Below are 21,742 nucleotides of genomic sequence, written 5' to 3' on the forward strand. Positions count from 1 at the left end.
ATTTATAGTTTGTTATCACCGGTAGATGTTTTTTATTGATTTTGTTGCTCTCTTCCTTTTATATATATATATATATATTTTTTTTTTTTTTTCCTTTTCCTCTTCTTGTGAGTGTGTATGTGTATGCTTCTTTGTGTGATTTTGTCTGTATAGCTTTGCTTTCCCATTTGTCCTAGGGTTCTGTCTGTCCAGTTTTTTTGGTTGTTGTTGTTTGTTTGTTTGTTTTTTAGTATGGTATTTAGCACTTGTTATCATTGGTGGATTCGTTTCTTGGTTTGGTTGCTTGCTTCTTTCTTTTTTCTATTTTTAATAATTTTTTAATTTTAACTATTTTATTGTATTTTTTTTCTTTCATTCTTTTTTTTCCCTCCCTTTTCTTCTGAGCCATGTGGCTGACAGGGTCTCGGTGCTCAGGCCCAGTGTCAGGCCTGTGCCTCTGAGGTGGGAGAGCCAAGTCTGAACATTGGTCCACCAGGGACTTCCCAGCTCTACATAATATCAAATGCTGAAAGCTCTCCCAGAGATCTCCATCTCAATGCTAAGACCCAGCTCCACTCAACGATCAGCAAGCTACAATGCTGGACACCCTATGCCAAACAACTACAAGACAGGAACACAAACCTACCATTAGCAGAGACGCTGCCTAAAATCATTATAAGATCACAGACACCCCAAAACACACCACCAGACGCAGTCCTACCCAACAGAAAGAAAAGCGCCAGCCTCATCCACGAGAACAGAGGCACCAGTACCCTCCACCAGGAAGCCTACACACTTACTGAACCAACCTCAGCCCCTGGAGGCAGACACCAAAAACAATGGGAAATATGAACCTGCAGCCAGGGGAGAGGAGACACAGTAAGTTAAGCAAAATGAGAAGACAGAGAAATGCACAACAGATGAAGGCGCAAGGTAAAAACCCACCTGATGAAACAAATGAAGAGGAAATAGGCAGTGTACCTGAAAAAGAATTCAGAGTAATGATAGTAAAGGTGATCCAAAATCTTGTAAATAGAATGGAGAAAATACAAGCAACATTTAATAAGGATTTGGAAGAACTAAAGGGCAAACAAACAATGATGAACAACACAATAATTGAAATTAAAAGTTCTCTAGAAGGAATCAATAGCAGAATAACTGAGGCAAAAGAACAGATAAGTGACCTGGAAGATAAAGTAGTGGAAATACTACCAAAGAGCAAAACAAAGAAAAAACAATGAAAATAATTGAGGACAGTCTCAGAGACCTCTGGGACAACATTAAATGCACCAACAATCGAATTATAGGGGTCCCAGAAGAAGAAGAGAAAAAGAAAGGGACTGAGAAAATATTTGAAGAGATTATAGTTGAAAACTTCCCTAATATGGGACAGGAAATAGTCAATCAAGTCCAGGAGCTCAGAGAGTCCCATACAGGATAAATCCAAGGATAAACACGCCAAGACACATATTAATCAAACTATCAAAAATTAAATACAAAGAAAAAATATAAAGAGCAGCAAGGGAAAAACAACAAATAACATAAAAGGGAATCCCCATAAGGTTAACAGCTGACCTTTCAGCAGAAACTCTGCAAGCCAGAAAGGAGTGGCAGGATAAATTTAAAGTGGAGAAAGGGAAAAACCTACAACCAAGAATACTCTACCCAGAAAGGATATCCTTCAGATTCGAAAGGGAAATTAAAATCTTTACAGACAGGCAAAACTAAGAGAATTCAGCACCATCAAACCAGTTTTACAACAACTGCTAAAGGAACTTCTCTAGGCATGAAACACAAGAGAAGGAAAAGACCTACAATAACAAACCCAAAATAATTAAGAAAATGGTAATAGGAACATACATATCGATAACTACCTTAAATGTAAATGGATTAAATGCTCCAACCGAAAGACAAAGACTGGCTAAATGGATACAGAAATAAGACCCATAAATATGCTGTCTACAGGAGACCCACTTCAGACCTAGGGGCACATACAGATTGAAAGTGAGGGAATGGAAAATGATATTCCATGCAAATGGAAATCAAAAGAAAGCTGGAGTAGCAATTCTCTTATCAGACAAAATAGATTTTAAAATAAATACTATTACAAGAGACAAAGAAGGACACTACATAATGATCAAGGGATCAATCCAAGAAAAAGATATAAAAATTGTAAATATTTATGCACCCAACATAGGAGCACCTCAACACAAAAGGCAAATGCTAACAGCCATAAAAGGGGAAGTTGACAGTAACACAATCATAGTAGGACACGTTAACACCCCACTGTCCACCAATGGACAGATCATCCAAAATGAAAATAAATAAGGAAACACAAGCTTTAAATGATACATTAAACAAGATGGACTTAATTGGTATTTATAGGACATTCCATCCAAAAACAGCAGAATACACTTTCTTCTCAAGTACTCATGGAACATTTTCCAGGATAGATTATACCTTGGATGACAAATCAAGCCTTGGTAAACTTAAGAAAATTGAAATTGCACCAAGTATCTTTTCTAACCACAACGCTATGAAACTAGAATCAATTACAGGAAAAAATCTGTAAAAAACACAAACACATGGAGGCTAAACAATACTAAATGACCAAAAGGTCACTAAATGACCAAAAGATCACTAAAGAAATCAAAGAGAAAATCAAAAACTACATAGAAAAAAATGACAATGAAAACACAATCCAAAACCTGTGGGATGCAGCAAAAGTTGTTCTAAGAGGGACGTTTATAGCAATACAGTCCTCCCTCAAAAACAAGAAACATCTCAAATAAACAACCTAACTTTACACCTAAAGCAATTAGAGAAAGAAGGACCAAAAAACCCCAAAGTTAGCAGAAGGAAAGAAATCATAAAGATCAGATCAGAAATAAATGAAAAAGAAATGAAGGAAACAACAGCAAAGATCAATAAAACTAAAAGCTGGTTCTCTGAAAAGATAAAAAGAATTGATAAACCATTTGCCAGACTCATAAAGAATAAAAGGGAGAAGATCAATAGAATTAGAAATGAAAAAGAAGTAACAACTGACACTGCAGAAATACAAAGGATCATGAGAGATTACTACAAGCAACTATATGACAACAAAATGGACAACCTGGAAGAAATGGACAGATTCTTAGAAAAGCACAACCTTCCGAGACTGAACAAGGAAGAAATAGAAAATATAAACAGACCAATCACAAGCACTGAAATTGAGCCTATGATGAAAAATCTTCCAACAAGCAAAAGCCTAGGACCAGATGGCTTCACAGGCGAATCCTATCAAACATTTGGAGAAGAGCTAACACCTATCCTTCTCAAACTCCTCCAAAATATAGCAGAGTGAGGAACACTCCCAAACTCATTCTACAAGGCCACCATCACCCTGATACCAAAACCAGACAAAGATGTCACAAAGAAAGAAAACTACAGGCCAATATCACTGATGAACATAGTTGCAAAAACCCTCAACAAAATACTAGCAAGCAGAATCCACCAGCACATTCAAAGGATCATAAAACATGATCAAGTGGGGTTTATCCCAGGAATACAAGGATTCTTCAATATATGCAAATCAATCAATGTGATAAACCATATTAACAATCTGAAGGAGAAAAGCCATATGATCATCTCAATAGATGCAGAAAAAGCTTCCAATAAAATTTAACAACCATTTGTGATAAAAACCCTCCAGAAAGTAGGCATAGAGGGAACTTACCTCAACATAAAAAAGGCCATATATGACAAACCCACAGCCAACATAGTTCTCAATGGTGAAAAACTGAAACCATTTCCTCTAAGATCAGGAACAATATAAGGTTGCCCACTCTCACCACTATTACTCAACATAGTTTTGGAAGTTTTAGCCACAGCAATCAGAGAAGAAAAAGAAATAAAAGGAATCCAAATCAGAAAAGAAGAAGTAAAACTGTCACTGTTTGCAGCTGACATGATACTATACATAGAGAATCCTAAAGATACTACCAAAAAACTACTAGAGCTAATCAATGAATTTGGTAAAGTAGCAGGTTAAAAAATTAATGCACAGAAACCTCTTGCATTCCTATACACTAATGATGATAAATCTGAAAGAGAAATTAAGGAAAACTCCCATTTATCATTGCAACATAAAGAATAAAATACCTAGGAATAAACCTACCTATGGAGACAAAAGACCTGTATGCAGAAAACTATAAGACACTGATGAAAGAAATTAAAGATGATACAAACAGATGGAGAGATATACCATGTTCTTGGATTGGAAGAATCAATATTGTGAAAATAACTAGACTACCCAAAGCAATCTATAGATTCAGTGCAATCCCTATCAAACTACCAATTGCATTTTTCACAGAACTAGAACAAAAAATGTCACAATTTGTATGGAAACACAAAAGACCCTGAATAGCCAAAGCAATCTTGAGAAAGAAAAATGGAACTGGAGGAATCAGGCTCCCAGACTTCAGACTATACTACAAAGCTACAATAATCAAGACAGTATGGTACTGACACAAAAAACAGAAATATAGATCAATGGAACAGGATAGATAGCCCAGAGATAAACACATGCACATATGGTCACCTTATCATTGATAAAGGAGGCAAGAATATACAATGGAGAAAAGACAGTCTCTTCAATAAGTGGTGCTGGGAAAACTGGACAGCTACATGTAGAGAGTGGCATGGACATACACTACCAAACGTACAATAGATAGCTAGTGGGAATCAGCCACACAGCACAGGGAGATTAGCTTGTTTCTTTGTGACCACCTAGAGGGGTTGGATAGGGAGAGTGGGAGGGAAATGCAAGATGGAGGAGATATGGGTATATATGTATATGTATAGCTGACTCACTTTGTTGTAAAGCAGAAACTAACACACCATTGTAAAGCAATTATACTCCAATAAAGATGTTTAAAATTTTTTCAAATTAAAAAATTAATAAATGCTAGCCTAGGGACATAGCAAGTGATATTCAGTAGAATGAAGTCTTGTGACTAGGGTAAGTAACATTTGAATCAATGACATCTCAAAGAGTTCAGTGAAGAAATCTGCAATATTTTTACAAAACTTTCTTTGGGCTTATTTTTACTGCATTTTTTTTTCTGCCCTTCAGTCTGTTCTGTCTTCCCTTTTCCAAAGAACTGGTCTGTATTTTTTTTTTATCATATTCAGTTTTTAGTATATTCGTTTTAAAACACCAAGTAACGGTGATTTTTAAAAGGCAATAAGGGGATGAGATCAAAGGAAGTGGAACAGACCTTGAATCTTTCTTTCTTTCTTTTTTTTTTTTTTTTTGTGGTACACGGGCCTTTCACTGTCGTGGCCTCTCCCGTTGCGGAGCACAGCCTCCGGATACGCAGGCTCAGCGGCCATGGCTCACGGGCCCAGCCGCTCCGCAGCATGTGGGATCTTCCCGGACCAGGGCAAGAACCCATGTCCCCTGCATCGGCAGGCGGACTCTCAACCACTGCGCCACCAGGGAAGCCCCCTTGAATCTTTTTTAAGATAGAAGAAACAAATTAGTCCCCAGTACTTTGATAAGTGGAGCTAGTTGGCATAAAATTAAAGGTCATAGATGAAAAAATGTCTGTCCTAGGTAATGAAGAAAGTAGTTTAGGGACCTGATAAAGGCCCCGTGTACCAAATTTTCTAGAATAGAACTGGATAATTCAGTCTCTAAGCAGTTTTTTATTACCCCCCGAAAGGAACGGTAATAGCAATTGTATGGTTTTGAAGGAATCAGCAAAACGAATATAGTGATCGTGAGACTTCCAATTGAAAGTAAAATCTGAAGTCTTCTAAGTCATTCTAGGCCCTGTCAGAGAGATAGTGTTTGATCAGTAAGCCATCACTTATCAAATGAAAGGCCAGCAGGCATCAATCAAACTCAGCAGAATATGCAGAGGGAAGAGAAGCTGAAGCAACTTCCCAGGAGCCACATGGGTCTATTTGAAACCAAGTGAATTCTGTGACCTCATATCAAGGAGGGCAAGAGTGTGAAATTCCTTTGGAATTACTCAATAAAGTTCTTACATAGACAGCCTGATTTGGTCAGATGCCTCCTGTGTATATGAATATAAGGAATCCCATTTAGTTTCAGTTAAAAACTAAAGAGCGAGTCAGCAATTAGTTTTACAGAATGATGCTCCAATTATTTATTTGCTTTTCACTTCTGGTAACCTGCCATATTTCCATCTTTGGGGATTTCTAAAGCCTTGGTTAGGCCCAGAAGACAAAATCACTCTCACCATCTCTTTTGAAGTAATGAATACTGCTTGTGGATACATCATTTTTTAAAATGGTATTTAAGTGTAACAAGTTAAAAATATCATATGACCTATGTAAGTGCCTTGAATATGTCAAAATGAGCAGAAGCAATTCAACAGCTTTCTTCTGCATATTGCTTTAAACATTATCAAATGTCCTTTTACTTTGTTCTCACAACACCTGTATGAGCTGGCCATGACATATTAGTATTTCCATATTACAGATGGGAAAATTGAATGTTCATGACTTTTCCAAAGGAGCCATAGTTCAAAAATGGCAGCCATGATACTGAAACCCAGATTTTCCAACTACAAATCCAGTGTCCTTGCCTCTAAACCAGGCTTCTAAAGAAGTATTACTAGAAGTTTCTTATTTTATTAGGATATTCACTCCCACTTGTTTTCTGCCTTTTTTTAAGGACTCACGAGGCTATAAGGAGTTCAAACTGTTGTAGCTGGTCAGTGAGGCGATATGTCTTTACTGAGCATGTGCTAATTTCTACGCACTTGCTAATTGTGCTAATAAATGAGGTTACAAAGTAAAGAGACACATCCAACCCAGCTTCACCCCTTAGTAAAAGAGATACAAATAACTGTAATAAAATGTGTCACATTTAAAATACTGACATGAGGTGAGGGGGTGGTGGTGGGATGAATTGGGAGATTGGGATTGACATATATACACTAATATGTATAAAATAGATAACCAGTAAAAACCTGCTGTATAAAAATAAAATAAAATTCAAAATAAAATAAAATACTGACATGAGTAGAAGAGGAAATCCTGACTCATTCTGGATGGAGTCAGGCAAGACTTCCTTGAGAGCGTGATAGTTGAAATGAGTTTTAAAGTTAAAGAAATATGATGTATATGATGTTGATTTCCATATGGTACATTTTACATGCCCAGATAAACTGGACAATTGAGTAAATTACAAAGATTATTAAAAATTGTGCATGTTAAATTAGGAGAAAGCAATTAAACCTGTGCTAAGAACTACAAAGCACATTAGCTATTTCTCATTCCCCTTGGAAAAGTAGCATCTGGAGCAGAAGTTTTGAGGAATAGTTAGTCAAACCATCAACAATTCGATAACTAATGACCAGACAAATGAAGGAGATGGCAAAGCCATGTTTATAGGAGAACAAGAAAATCCTGCACACCTGCGCTACGTTACAATGGCAGATGGCAGAAGCTAGAATGGGAGACCACAAAAACTACAAGAAGTGGCAAATTCCAGCAGCTGAAGAATCAGGCTCAACTGAACTCTTCTGTATCCATTCAGGGTAAATTTCCCCCTAGACAGCCTTGGGAATTGTAGTTAAAATACTAAGGTTCGTACTCTACAAGCAGCGGTTGTCAAAATGTGCAATGCGTTATTAGCCAAGAAAAGCACCTCAGCAGGACACTACAGAATTTATATGAAATACCGTCTGCAAGGTAAAGAGTTCTTCTGGGTAACTTAACAGAGCTTCAGAAACATCTCTTCTACCCCAATCCTCACCCTCCCAAACTGTCAGCACACAATGGTGAAAACAAAGGAACAGACAAATAACTTAGCAGCTATGGACACAATTGGCATTTCATGAAGCAGAAGGCAAGTAAAATGCATTAACAGCATCATTTGCCAAGTATGCATATGGGTCATAAAACAAAAGAGAATTCATCTATACACAAAGAAGCAGGTTTTGTCATCATCATGAGTGGGCATCTCAGCAAGAAGTCACCCCATCACTGTTACTTGGAAGAATAAAACTAAAGGAAGCAAGGCAACAGAGACCATAGTATTCATGGATTTGTTCATCTCTTCATACATTAATTCAGTTAACTTTTATTAAATGCATTCTATGTGTCAGGCACAGTGCTAGACACTGGGTATACAAAAGAAAACAGGACCTCATTTCTGTGCTCAAGAGCAATACTGGAAAAATGTATGGGCATTTATGGGAGGGTAGGAGCTGAGTCTTAAAGACAAGGACTTGCTCAGATGAAAATGAGAGGATAGGGATACGCAGGCACAAAGGCAAAAGAAGGCAGCCTGAGAAAAAGCAAAGAGGTATGAAACAACATCAACTCGGGGGGGAACTAGAAGCAGATGTGGATGGACGGTGACCAATATGTAAGTTAGTTAAGGGTAGAAAGAAACTTAAAAAAAGTAGGCAGAGTCCACACAGTAATGGCTTCCTATGTCAAGAAGCTTGAAATTTTTGAACAGGCAAATGGGAAAACCATTAAGAATTTTAAACCGAGAATCCCTAATTCCTTATTTTAATTGAAATGACTTGAGTTTCACATTTAGGATATTTGCTGTTAGATTTTGATAAATAGTCTTTACTATATTTAAGTAGTTTTCTTCTTTCCTATTTCACTTAGAATTTTATTGACTGTTGACTTTTATCAAATGCCTTTCAATATCTTTCAATAAGATCATATGGCTTTTTTCCTTGAATTTGTTGAAGGCTTATGTTGATAGATTGATAGATGTTCTATTTCTTGATTAAATACGACTTTGTCATCATATATTATATTTTGATACCTTGCTGTATTCTATTTTCTAATATTCTATTTAGAATCTTGAATCCAAGTCATTAATGATCCTGATCATTCATTCCCTCTTTGCACAGTTTTTGTTTCTTTTTTTTTTTTTCTTCCAGAAATAACTTTATCCTGGTTTGGTACTAAGTTATATTGACCTTATAAATCAAATCAAATGATTTACTCATTCTTCTATGATCTGGGTTAGAAACAGCTTTAGGATGACCTGTTCTTTAAGGTTTAGATAAAATTTCAGCCGTGGGCTTCCCTGGTGGCACAGTGGTTGAGAGTCTGCCTGCCGATGCAGGGGAAACGGGTTCGTGCCCCGGTTCAGGAAGGTCCCACGTGCCGCGGAGTGGCTGGGCCCATGAGCCATGGCCGCTGAGCCTGCGCGTCCGGAGCCTGTACTCCGCAACGGGAGAGGCCACAGCAGTGAGAGGCCCGCGTACCGCCAAAAAAAAAAAAAAAAAATTTCAGCCATGAACATGTGTTTCTGGGCTTTCTACTCATCTAGATATCTAATTTCTGGTTTGATCTCGTCTATGATGATTGCTTTATCAAAGTTTTTGTTTTATTTTTTAGTCAGCTTTACCAACTTATATTTTGATAGCAAATCATCCATTTCATCTAAGTTTTCAAATATCTTGTTTCTTTACAATTATTTTAATCTTCTGTATTTACAGTTCTATCTTTCTTCTCACTTATATCTTACACACTTTTATTCAGTTTGTTTTCCCTAATCATGCCTATAACAGGAAAATCTGTCCCATTAGCTATTTAAGGTTCTGAATTTATCTTTTCTCCATTTCTTATTTTCCATTGTACTAATTTCTGCTTTTATCTTTAAATTATGCTTCTTGCTTTTTAAAATTACTTTTCTAGTCTCTTCAGATGCATACTACTTGCTTTTCTGTTTCATTTTTCTTCTTTAATAGTAAAGGCATTTAAGGCTATACATTTTTAGAGTAGCAGGTTATGCCATCCAGAGTCCTTCTTTGTATTTTCTAAATAGTAATTATTTCCATTTGACTCTCCCTTGATCCAGTGGTAATTCAAGATTGTTGAATTTTCTTTTCATTTCTAAGAAGTAAACTTTTTTTGATCATCTGTGTATTATTTATTTCTAACTTTATTTCTAAGTAATAGAAGAATGCAGCTCATAAAATTCTAACTTTTAAAAATTTGTAAGGTTTTTCTGTGTAGCTAAGTACTTTATTATTATTATTATCAATATTGTTATTATTATTTACTGTTATTATTTTGTAATTTTAATTCTCTATTTGAAAGATGGAAGCCTTTTAAAAATACTTATTGGTATGTGATACTGTTCAATTCTTCTATGATTTTACTTATTTTTTGTATGTTTATTCTGTCCAATTCTTAGCACTATCACTAACTTAAAATAATTTCACCTATTATAATGTTTAAAAGTTCTCCTCTGATTTCCTACAGTTTTCACTTTATGCATTTGCTGATTTATATTTTTAACTGATGGGACAGTGAATATAGGCTTATGACTATTTTAGTTTTTTCAGAAATTATCAATTTTACCATCATATAATGCTTACTTTTATCCTCTATGGTGCTTTTAAGTTTAAATATACTGACTTCCACTAGTATTGCAACCCCTGCTTTCTTTTAGCCTGTATTTGCTTGGTATCTCTTTTTCTACTTCTTCATTTTCAACCTTTATTTATCACTTTGATTTTATTTTTCTATAAATAGTATTTACATGAGTTGAATTTGGTTTTAACCCAATTTGACAGTCTCAGTCTTTTAAAGGGAAAATTCTGTCTGTTTACAAATCATAAAATAACCAGTATACTTAATGTTATGTCTTCCTTTCCACTTTATCTTATTTATTTTATATTATTATTTTCTTCTTCTTTTCTTTTTCCTAGTTTTGCTAGTTTAATCACCTTATCCAGTGTGGTGGATTTTTTTTCTTTTGTTACTTTGGAAGTTTTACTGTACTATTTCATTCCATCAGTGAATATCTTTCCTTTCCCCACACCCACTATTCTTAAACTCAAAGTATTTTCCCACTGGAACACTGTTTCCACAACTAAGATGCTATATTTCTCATCAACTTGTCTCTCCCCTGTCCTCTATAATATGAGATTTAAAATACTTGGTCTTTTCTTCCTTTCCCAAAGAAGGAGTCCTCTGGAATGCTTTTATCCATTCTCTCCCTCTCTGTTCCAGGCTTTTATCAGAATTCCTTTTTCATTGTGACCATTTTGCCTCGTGTCCTCACAGAGCATTTTCACAGCATGTTACCAGTCAGCCTGTCCCTATCCAGTCGTGTGTGACTGTGTGAGGTGAATGTGTATGAAATGTCACTGCTTCCCAAGTCTTCTCTTCTGCTGCCTGCATTGTTTGTTTGGTTCCTTCAGTAAATATTCACATAGCAAACAAAGATCTATTGGGGCACTCTATTTTAAGATAAACTTTAAGACTTGACTCTCCATCTTAACAGTGACCAGCCAAACCTCTTCAATATCCAGTAAAATAGTTCAGTTGAAAAGTCATGTAATTAGTGGGCTCTCTCTCTCTCTCTCTCTCTCTCTCTCTCTCTCTCTCTCTCTCTCTATATATATATATATATATATATATATATACACACACACACACACACACATATATATATGACTATGTAATCATGAATTATCAAATGTGTCAAAATTGTTAACATCCAAGCTATCATGAAAATATAAGGAAAAGAGGAGGGTTAATCTCAGGCTTTTTAAAACACAAATTTGACGGCATCATTTTTGCCTATGCTACCTCTTCTTGGTTCAGACATGCAAAGCCACTGTGTGTTTCTACTCTATAATTCTGGGGTAACAACTTATTTCCTAGATATCATAGTTTTTTCCTACTTATTGGGACAATTTTCTAGCAGGTGGTCATAAATGTTCTAATGAAAAGGTAGTTTTTTCTAATTTTCACAAAATCACCATCTGGCCATGTTCATAGTTAACATTTCACCAAATTATCTTCTGTTCCACAAGCTTCATCCTCCAAAGGAAATGGAAAAGATAACATTAAAGATAATGTAAAGCTGTTTTGAATGGCTTGTTTGACTTTTATAATGCAATGTATTATAGTAAACCTACCTAAGACTTTTTCTTTTTGGCTAGTAAAATTCTGGGGAATTTTTCTTCAAAAACTGTATGATTAGTTTTTAAATTTCCCTGCATAAGTGATGGCTTTATGGAATACTTATCCAGTGTTTTCCATTCTGTAATGTTAATTTTCCATCTCCATAATAATAAACCCATAATTTAAAAAAACATTTGGGGACATTTTACACTTTTTTGATTGACTGCTGCTTCTCATTACATGTTTCCTAGACATAGTTGGGTCACACTATCAACTTTGTTGCTACCGAGTGCTTTGTGGGAAGCTTTAGGGATGTCAGTTCTGACACATGTCTCAATGATTTCAGGTTATTCTAAATTTCCTTCCTTCCTTGCATATTTTCTGATATTTCAAGCTCACTGCAAAAGAGCACACTGTTTTTAACTACCAGTCAGTGATCCCAGTTAAAAACATAATTTTAGAATTAGTATAATTTAAACACACAAAATAGGAATGGAATTAAAATCACTCTCACACACACACATTTTGAGTCACTTCACTGGCAGGAACTAAAATAAAACACGGACTCCCGTGTAAATTAACATTTGATTGAGTGCAATTTTGACAGGATGTTGATCTGATTTGTGTGTGGGCGATTTTTGTGTGTGTGACATTTAAAAATCACTGAATCGTAGAAAGATGACAAACTCCTTTTTCATATAACAAACAACATAGGCCTCTTCTAACTTGTCAAGAAATGCTCCCACCCTTCGTATTAGCACCACTGGTTCTCACTGAAGACGTGCTTTATTCATTTTGATGAATGCCATAAGAATTCCTTGAAGACAAGGAAAGTTCCAGATTTCCAGTGACTTCCAGTTCATAAAAATGTTTTGTTTGGGGCTTCCCTGGTGGCGCAGTGGTTGAGAGTCCGCCTGCCGATGCAGGGGACACGGGTTCGTGCCCCGGTCTGGGAAGATCCCACATGCCGCGGAGCGGCTGGGCCCGTGAGCCATGGCCGCTGAGCCTGCGCGTCCGGAGCCTGTGCTCCGCAACGGGAGAGGCCACAACAGTGGGAGGCCCACGTACCGCAAAAAAAAAAAAAAAAAAAAAAAAATGTTTTGTTTGCTAAGCTTATCTGGACAAGTTTCAGGTTTAATGACGGGAAAGCAATTCTAGTAATTTATGTATGTGCTAAAAACTTTGCAAAACACAAAAATTCAAAACTCCCGCCCCCAATATTATTAAGCAAATTGGTTTTCCAGAAAGACACAGCAGATTTAACTTGTGGATTTGTATATTCCTGGTATACAACAGAATTCCCCAAGAGTAGGCATGCCCCAGGTTTCAAAGGACCTCGCTGGGGAGAGACTGCTCTGAGCCGTAGGAACACTGTGAATGTAAGCCCCAGGCTTTGCAGCCAGTCTTCACTTCCCTCCCCCGACAAGGGGAAAAGACATTTCCACTTCAGGAAACCGAAACAAAATTCCAACATTAGTAACCCTCTTCCTTTGCCTCCTTTCTCTCCCCTCTTGTTCTATGACACTTGACTTCCCTTCAGTCCCCAAAGCAAAAAGAAAGTCAAATAAACCTCTCTGTGTGAAAGGGAGGAACAAAGCATCCTTTTCCCACCACAATGAATACCCTGCTCTGGGCAGGTCAGACCCCATGGTGGAACTCTGAAATGGTACAACCCTTCAAGAGAGCAGCTTAGCAATACATACCAAAAGCCTCTGGAATGTTCACACATTTCAGGCCAATGATCCAGATACGAAACCCTATCTTAAATAAATATAATCAGAGATGTAGACAAAGATTTATGTAAAAAGACCTTCAGCAGAGCACTATGCTAATGAAAAATAAAAATCACCTGGGTGTTTAACAATGGATTTCTTAAATAATTTAGGGAAGATTCATATGGTAAAATATTATGCATCCATTAAAAAAGATTTGAAGATTTTAAAATAACGTGGAAAACATTATAATATTAAGGAGAAAACTAATATAAAAAACTACATATGCAATATGTTTTTTAAATATTGATAATACATATTAATATAAGTTACCTGTGGATTGCAGCATCTCAGGAGACTTTTCTTTATATTTTCTACATACTCCAGCTATTCAATCATGAGCACGTATCACTTTTATAATCAGAATTAAACATTTTTTTTTAATTTCGGGCGGTAAACGGCATGCAGTGAAGCTACCATCATATCTTCATATCTAACCTATATCCTTGATAAAAGTAACTTTACAAATACATTTCAGTAAACAAAACATATTTTTTTATATCCATTTTAATGATTCTTTCCCTAAGTAAATTGTGAAATGTAGAAATATTTATTAACACTTTCCTAGATGTCCAGCATCGAGTAAACACTTAGAAATTCTCCAACTAATAAATAATAGATTTTGCTATAGTTTTGCAAAGCAGGACCTTTTACGATGAATATTCACACACTTGCTAAAAAGCATTTGTTTGTTAAATGATTCTTCTTCCACCCTAAGAATCTAGCAACGTTTAGTGAGTTATTAAAATATCCACATGAATGTAAACATCAACATATAAATCCTTATCCTTTGTACCCAACCTTGGAGCCTTCTGCATACCAGGGATTTTTTGTTGTGTTTTGTTTTGTTTTGAAGACAGATTAACTGATATTGAAAGCAGCAGGTATTGTATCTAATGCTATATTGTGTAGAAGGTACATATACTGCAGCACCGTAAGTCATAATAGTAATAATAGCAACCAGCAATCATCTTCTCTTTGATTGCTCGTAGATACACTGCGCCTGGAGTGTCACATTGGTACAGTTAGTGCGTGTTTCCGGGAAGCAGGGAGATTGCAGCTAGGCCCCGGGAAGTAAGAGAATCCAAATGAGATAAAACTCCAACAACTGTCATTGCTCTATTTCATGCTTTATTTTAAAGCTGATTTATGTCCAATCCCCTGACAGGCTTCAGAAGGATGGAAATGCAGCCCCAATAAGCTGTCTGCCAGATGCAATGGCTCAGCCAAAGAATGATGGCTTCGGAAAGTTGGTTAAACTAGATTGTGCCAGTGCTTTCTCATGGGCATCCAGGTGAGGGCTCAGGCATTTTTATCTGTTTGGTGGTGGGAGGGGGGATGTTTCTCCTATTACAAAAATTCAGGTAAATCAATTAACATGGATATTATATTACCACCTACCTCCTTTTCCCATTTCAACCACATGCATACAGAATGGTAACTTTTTGAAACCTGCTGATAGGACTAACTGCTGATGGAAGGGGAGGTTTCCTGCAGGAATTTCTCTCCTAATTTTTATGAAGACAGACAGAAACGCAGTCAAAGAATCCAAGAAAGAAATCCAAATCATGGCCTCACTAGATGAGTTTGTACCTACAGCCCATAGATCAGAGAGTCCTGTTCAGCTGCCACAATTAGTATAGAACTACATTCAGTGTTGAATCTGTAATTAGAAGAGTTCTGAAAATCTATAGTTTATCTTTTAAAAAGGTTTACCAACTCGACCTTAAACATATAAAGAGCTGCAAAACCAAAGATAAAAAAACAGGCATGAATGTTTGCAATATGGGAAGAGAAAAAAATATACTGGTAAGCTCCAATTTATACTTTTCATTTTTACAGTTTTAAAAAATTCTTCTGGTGCTTATATTTCTAGATATTTCTAGGAGAAATATTAGGAGCAAAGTGTAAAGTTTCATGATATAAAAATAATACTGGATTATGAGTTAGAAGACATACTTACAGGCTATGTGATCTTGGGGAAATCATTTAACCTCTCTCATCCTCAATTTCTCCAGATGGAAATGGAACTAATAATATTTGCCCTGCCTCTCAGTAGCTTTGTTTTGAGTATCAAATGTGATGTGTGTGAATATATTCTGTAAATGTAAAGTTTTAGGAATTCTCATTCCATTAGTAAACTTTTAAAAATCTCTGATGAGAAGGAAAATCTTTATGAAAAGTGTTATAGACAAATGAAAGGCACTTCATTCTGTCTTGGAAATCAGACACTATGCTTTAAATATCAGATTTTCATCAACTGTTTTCTTTTAACTACTTTCTAGCCTAAAACTTCATGTTTATTCTAGAGAATGTCTCTTTTATGGATCTAAACTGGGACTTCAGAGTAAGTCAGCTTCAGCTTTCACAGGAATATAACAGGAAGGAAGCAGTTTCTAAACTAACTTTCCTATTGTTCCTAGAAAAATAGCCACAACAGGGCAAAAGCAGTTACTCTCTGTATTATTCAGAGCATAAATTATATACTCAAAAATATAATTAGCACTTGTATCTGTGACAAATAACTACACTTTCTGGTTATGTATCTATCAAATTTTCATTTTAATAGTGATGACAATAAAATTATGCATTCATCGTTCCATTCATTAAACCGCTTAACTTGCAAACTGTGCATGTAAACTGCTAATTCTCTGCATATGTGATCACATCACTCTCACCCAGGCTCCAGTTCTCAACCTAATATTTGTTAACATACACACATTCTTTCCAGAACTAGTTTTTTTTTTTTGCGGCACACGGGCCTCTCACTGCTGTGGCCTCTCCCGTTGCGGAGCACAGCCTCCGGACGCGCAGGCTCAGCGGCCATGGCTCACGGGCCCAGCCGCTCCGCGGCATGTGGGATCCTCCCGGACCGGGGCACGAACCCGCGTCCCCTGCATCGGCAGGCGGACTCTCAACCACTGCGCCACCAGCGAAGCCCCCGAACAAGTTTTTTTTAATGTGCCTTCAGTGAGCAGATGCCGTCAAAAATGTTATCAAGTTACGGATGCACAGAGTACTCTCGCTGAATGTGTTTGGTAATAGAGTTCTGAAGTATCACTTCAGTTCCTGCCTTCTGCTGCCCCAAACTTCATTCTCCAGGGAACCATGCAAAAAAACAATGCTATGAATTACTCAATTCAATCCTCAGATCAGCTGTTTTTGAAATGGTAGAACACACTTTTAACAAATCCAGCATAGGTTCTCTCTTGTTGAAGAAGGTGTGAGCGCCAAAGATACTTTATTATCTGAAACTTCATTATAGGGAGGGAACTAAGGCGACAGTTACTGGAATGTGATCCAGGAAGCAAAACAAAAACAAGAAATTCTATCTTATATGATCCAACAAGAGAAATTCTTCTCTCTCCCAGGCCCCCTCTCTCTTTGCTAGCCATGCCTCCTTTCTTCCTCCTTTCTTTTCTCCTCTTTCCTATCATACTTCTTACCTCCTCTCTAATCATTCATCTCCATCTCTCTTCCTGATCAGTAAGAACTAGCACTTATTTTAGTATTTCTATTCACAAGAGCTTCTACTCCTCCCTTAATGTGTACCCTGTCTCATTACCACTGCAGTCTTACAACAGCCATTCTGATCACCCCATTTCTCATGAGAGGCTCAAGTAGGCTAATGGAGCCAAGTTTCAAAACCAGGCATCCTTATTCCAAAGGCTGTGCCCTCTTCCAACACCATGTCACCTCCAGAAATTCTTTTCTTCCCCCCTCATAGATCTCTTTCCCTCTTCTTTCCCTCCCTTCAGCTTCCCTTCCTCCTCCATTACTTCAACAAACCATCTTCCACCCCATCCCACTCCCACTAAACTGCCTTTTCCAGAAACCTCCTTCATCCTCAGAGAGGTCAAGTGGCCTTTGCTCCTTTGGGGACAAAGCCTCTCTAAAGCATCACTAATCATCTCTGCCCTAGCCCCATCCTCTTACTTCATCCAAGGATCAAAATACGACGCTGTTAACGGTTTTTATTTTAAAAAATTTATTTTATTTATTTATTTACTTTTGGCTGCGTTGGGTCTTTGTTGCTGTGCGTGGACTTTCTCTAGTTGTGGAGAGCGGGGGCTACTCTTCATTGCGGTGCGCAGGCTTCTCATTGCGGTGGCTTCTCTTGTTGCGGAGCACGGGCTCTAGGCACGCGGGCTTCAGTAGCTGTCGCTCATGGGCTCTAGAGCGCAGGCTCAGTAGTTGTGACGCACGGGCTTAGTTGCTCTGCGGCATGTGGGATCTTCCCGGACCCGGGCTTGAACCCGTGTGCCCTGTATTGGCAGGTGGATTCTTAACCACTGCGCCACCAGGGAAGCCCTGTTAATGGTTTTTAGATTATCATTTAACTCTTCCTTACATTTGAAAAAAATATTCCAGATACACAATTTATAATATTATTTTCCTGTCATTTTTTAAAGAGAATATCATAAATTCATTTTCCCTGAGATAATCCTTCTTCCATTATAAACTTTTTAAATGATATGCTTGCCTATTAAAAAAAAACATGGGATTTTTATAAAATGCTGAAGAATAACCTCCGAACAATTTCATTTTGGAATTTCTGTACTCTCACTTCAGTGGTGTCATTTACTGCAATTACAAACTGTGAAAATGTGGTACTAAAGGCAATAATTTTGTATTCCCCAGACTCCTTACAACTGTGGAATTTTATTACTCAGCTAAGAAAGAGTTTCTCTTGCATGATCATGAGGCTAGTGAAAGTTTTTGTACAAAATGCAAAAAATGATTTTTTTTTCTATTTTAAGAACTGAAAATTTGAAAAAGCCTTCTTTTTGTCCTACCAACATAATGGGAACAGAATTATTTTTTGAAATTTAAATTACGGTATTTTCTGATTTTGATTTTGCCCCAGGGAAACCACTATAAGAATACTTAATCAGAATGAAAAGTGGTTACAGTTTGTGATACAAGGAGATTTTTCCACTAGGTCACACTTTATTCTTGAAAAGAAATTGTGACCAGTTAAGTAACAACTAAAATTCACATAAAATCAGGGCATAATCAAACCAACATCCAGAAGTTTAAAAAAAACAGAAAGGGGAAAAAAATGTCTTTTTTAAAACATCAGACTTCTGAGCAATTCAGATATTCAGTTCTTGCATATAATAAATAATGGATGCTGTGATCATAATAGTATTTCTAGATAACAAAACTACCAGTAATTAAATAGTGTTGATCTACAATCATTCCCTTTGAGATTTTGTTTTGCAGTCGTTTTTGTCTGTTAATCCCACCTCATTTTCAATTCTATAGGCCAGTATAGTACATTTCCCTTCATATTCCATCTGCTGCTTTCCCTAAGCCCCTCCCCTGAAGCAGACCACTCTGTTTCCATAGTAACTAGTATATAACTATTGCTCCTGGGGTAGCAGGAGGGGAGAAAGAACAGCAGAAGCAAAGGACTAAATCTGGTTAGTAAGAGCATGACACATCCTCTACGTTACTGTGAGTTACCAAGAACTTTTTTCTGCTTCCCTGTTTGGAAAAGTACATAGAACTTTTCAGAGTAGCACTTCCAGCAAGTAATACCATCTTCTCTGTCCAATGGTAAGAAATCCTTCTTCCACCTTCCATGATTATGACTGTCCAAAGTGGATCAAGGTAGTGTACACTTCCCCATCCCTTCCACCCAGCATTCATTCTTTCCATTTGGACAGTAGTCCAGGGCATATGATTGCTTCAAACTAGAACACAAAGCTCTGTAAATTAGTATGAAACAATAAATGCGCTCATTGATCCGTTCAGTCCGTTTGATACCTAATTTGAGATTTTATGTAAATGCATGCCCTGAATCCTACCTCAGTAATGATGAGAATATTTCCTATGGGGATTGATCCTTTTACCTAACTCTAGAGAATGCTTATTTTTGTAACTGGGAAGGGAAGGATTCCCTTGCTGGGAGTGAGAATTGTTTGGGGAATCCTAGAATGTTTATTCTCAACTTCACTTTCCATGTAAATATACCTATTTGAAAAAGGAATTCCCTCTCTTATAGCTAAAAAGAATTTGGAAATCTGATCCAATAGGCAGGGTGGTGTTGGTCTCAGTCTTACTGTAAGGAAGTCTGAGCCCTCTCTCCCTTTTCAATATGAGAATTCGAAAGCAGTGGGGAAGTGATGCTGGACCTATCACAGCATTGCTAACAGACAGCCTATTACAGTATTTAATAAAAACAGAAACAGCATGCCTATCATAGGCTAATAAATCCTACCTCCTGCACGCTTTAAAAACAGTAAGAAGCAGCTTTAACGGAGCTTCAGATAACTAATTTCAAGCATGGCTGTCTAGCGAGCCTGTCACTCCTATTGTCCTTCCAAACTCTTTCAGACATTTTGAGCAGGGAGTATTAAAGCTATGAGTTAGCAAGGGTTGTGACATTAATGGTCCAGAAAGGCTTTAGGCACAAGAGGTAATGATGATTACTGGTGGCTATTTGGAGGACTGCACTGGATCGCTGTCATTAAAAATTAAGCGTGGCTTTTGAGGAAGATGTGACAACTACCAGAGGTAGGATTTGCATGTAAAACAAAGGAATCTGTTGCTGTTTCGTGCTTTTTGTTTGCTCTATGTCGTGTGGGTCGTGAATTGCAGCCAGGTGCGGAGTGAGAAGCAGGAAGGGGAGAAGGGGGAGTGGGAGACCGATCTGCTTAAAGCAAAACACAGTGGATACTATTATGTTTTATGGCAGCAATGCCTCGAGGACAAACTGGCTCCAGACTCGCAGCCTGCTGAGTGTGCATTCCACGTTGCTTTTCCCTTGGAGTAGAATGCTTAGAGGTCGTGGAGAAAACAGTTTCCTTCTTATCTATGTGGCCAGCTGGGCTGTTGGTAGGGTTGAGTGAAGACTTTGGCGGCTGGGAGGCATAAAGGTCTGAGAAAAATAACGATGAAGCTGTCCTAAAGACTTGAAACCTGTTAGATAAATGTTTTATTTATTTATTAGCCATAGTCTAATTTTTAAAAGGGTAAATTGGAAGATTACAATGGATTTTCCTGATAAATAATTACTTTGGATTTAATCTATTATAAAAGAAAATTGGGCACCTTCGTCCATTTTGCATATCGAAAGGCTGATCCACACTGTTTGTATGAATGGTTTTGCTAAAGCAGAGCAAGAGTTTTGCACTAAAGAAGGGGCTTTCTCTCTATTCCTGCTCTTGCTTTTAAACAACTGCCAGGGCTGCAGATGGAAATGGTGATTCGTTAGAGGTTATGGACTTGACGTTTTAGTTTTTTTTTCTTTTTCTTTTCTAAATGAACAGGATAAAAGCACAATTCTCCTTGAAAGATGAGAGGGGCAGTTGGCTTCACAGTCCAGTGGATAATGAGTGGATTTGCAGGGAACTTATACTGCTTTGTACTCTATTATTATACTTTATCGGTATAGCTCAATCAGAAAAGGAAATATCAGAAAACCATAAGCTGAGATTTTTTTTAAGCAAAAATGCAATGATCAGAAACCAATGTTTCTCCAACTTGATCTGTGGCGCAAGTTTCAGTATTCGTCATTACATGTGACCCTCAGTGTGAAGTGGCAGAAGCATAGTGAGTGAATTTCTCAGTGCTGTTGTGTTATTTCCCTAACAGACTTCACAAACTCCAAGATGTAAAGATGTTATTTTAGATTTTGAAAACTATGTTCTGACGCACTGATTCGGTTATAACAAATGGCAAAGATACATAGAATAATTGTATATTTATAAAAAATGTAATATTCTTCAATATACCTAAAAGTTCTTTATTAATGGAGTATTAAGTAGAAATAAAAGTGAAAGACAATTATAGTATGTTTTCAGCTAAATACTAGAACCAAGGCCGAGTGGGGCTTATTCTCTTCTATGATGCAGTCGAGTGTGCACATTTGTAAGCATCTGTGTATATACTGCCATTCACAAACGTACAAAGTTGAAATCATTTCCCTGTAGCGGGTGGCATCTATGCTTAAAGTTGTGTGTCTATTTATCTTAATAGTGTGATGACTGCTACTGAACCACTCAAACTCTCTTGACTAGTCTTTACGTGACCAAGAGCACATGTCCATGAAATGACCATATAGAATTTTTAAT

The 21,742-nt window shown here is 37.1% G+C and overlaps 1 protein-coding gene across 1 annotated transcript in view; it reads left to right on the forward strand.

Annotated features, from left to right (window-relative positions):
- Positions 1–19,907: 19,907 nt before the first annotated feature.
- KCNMB2 (potassium calcium-activated channel subfamily M regulatory beta subunit 2) overlaps positions 19,908–21,742 on the forward strand; it is a 258,347-nt gene continuing 256,512 nt past the window's right edge. Inside the window, exon 1 of the mRNA XM_032630841.1 lies at positions 19,908–20,183. The gene's annotated coding sequence lies outside the window, so the exon portion shown is untranslated. The remainder of the gene's footprint in view (positions 20,184–21,742) is intronic.

Source organism: Phocoena sinus, chromosome 4 (genome assembly GCF_008692025.1).
Source record: "Phocoena sinus isolate mPhoSin1 chromosome 4, mPhoSin1.pri, whole genome shotgun sequence".
Taxonomy (NCBI): domain Eukaryota; kingdom Metazoa; phylum Chordata; class Mammalia; order Artiodactyla; family Phocoenidae; genus Phocoena; species Phocoena sinus.